Below are 1,941 nucleotides of genomic sequence, written 5' to 3'. Positions count from 1 at the left end.
ATATATATATTAAACAAATTTAAAATAGACTCTTATTTAAAAGTGTGTATTAGAAATATAATCATTTATGTTACTATTTTTTATCAGTTTAAATTTTTAGGAGGAATAATTCCATGACAACGCTCTATCCATACTATAAGAAATTACTGTAATAGCAACTGACGCTAATAGGAATTGATTTAGTGACCGATATAAGATTTCTAGGACCAAAAAAAAGTTAATGGCTAAATTTCATTCAACAACTAATTTTAACGACTTACAAAATCGATTACTAATAGCAACCTGACAACCAATAAGTCTTTCTTATGACCAGAACAAAAGTTAATCGCTAAAATCGATCGCTCTTTTTTAACTTAGCGACCAAATTAATAACCAAAACAAAAATTTAGTCTTTAAAACTGTGGATCACAAAATCAATTGTTATTTATTAATTCAATTCTTTAATTAATTATATCCTTTATTTTAATAATTTATTATTATTTAAATAAATTATATCACATCCAAAATTCAGAAAAAAAAAATGTAATATCTTATTTTATTATTAGTTGAGTTTTTTCATTGTGTATTTAAACACATCCAAAATTTCTAAGCTAATGAACACTTATAAGAACAATAATACTCTCATATTAAATTTTTGAAAAATTAGAAATGGCTCGGCAAAAACACAAACACATCTAATATTAACATAAATAATATGAACACATCTAAAATTAGATTATTACACATCTAAATTACACTAAATTTTAAATCCGAGATCAACAGAATAGTAAAAATTAGGATTTAGCACATTTAAATTACATTCATATTACAAAACTCTCAATCATACATAGTTGTGCAAACAGAATTATCATAGTCAGAAAAGGATCGCGACGGTGGAGGAGACCAGGACGGAAGAGGCGGGGTAGTTGTGGGTCGCACTACAACAATATAGACTATTTTTAAGGATTATTATGTGTCAAAAAAAATTAAAATTCGTCAAAAAAATAAATTTTGACACTATTTTAACTATAAAAATATGTTAATAAAAGTTTTGTCAAAAATAGTATTTTTAACATATAAGTAATTGTAAAAAAAATTTAAATCTTATTTTCATAAATATTGGCCATAAAAAATAATTTGTTAGAAAAATTTGAGAATATATTTTTTGTGATACTTATTAACCGTCAAAAATACTATTTATTTTGACACTTATTGACCATAAAAAATTCTCAACAAAAATTTTTTAACAAAGAATGAGATGAGATCTTGAAACTGAAAAATAAACTGAGATTTTGAAGATGAAAAATGAGTAGTATGATCCCAAACTGAGAGCAGTGTGATGCCAAAATTGACAAAGCTCAACGAAAAAAAGGAATAATTGAGTATGCTGAAAACAAATAAGTGTCAAAATTGAGGAATAATTTTCTACAATCAAATTATAAATCAAAAAAACATAGAAAATTTGACATTTGTGATATTTGTCAAAAATATATATTAATTTTTACACTTAACTATGACTGTTAAAAAAAATCATGTTAAAATAGCTCCATTTTCTTGTAGTGATATTACAAAACTATTAATCATACATAGTTGTGCAAACAGAATTATCATAGTCAAAAAAGGATCGCGACGGTAGAGGAGACCGGGACGGAAGAGGCACGTGGGATAATTGTGGGTTGCCGATAGAACTGCACGTCACCGATGGAGAAATTCTTTGCAGGGGGAGCTTGTCACCGGGGGGGGGTGTGCACGGCCCTGGAGAAGACGATCGCGGCGAGGCTGCAGTTCTAGAGACGCTGCAGTTCTAGGTTTTAAGTTTTAAAAGAAGAAATATTTTCTTTGATTAGTGTGGAGGAGAGATGACTAATTAAAATCTGTGTTTAAAAGAATATTTAGGATTTTATTTAGGAAGTGTTAATATTGAGAAGATTTAAGTTTAAAATTTTGAATTTTAATTTGATT

This window comes from Arachis ipaensis, chromosome B08 (assembly GCF_000816755.2).
Source record: "Arachis ipaensis cultivar K30076 chromosome B08, Araip1.1, whole genome shotgun sequence".
In the NCBI taxonomy this organism is placed as follows: Eukaryota; Viridiplantae; Streptophyta; class Magnoliopsida; order Fabales; family Fabaceae; genus Arachis; species Arachis ipaensis.
The sequence above is the reverse complement of the archived record's forward strand: the minus strand, read 5'-3'. Positions refer to the sequence as shown.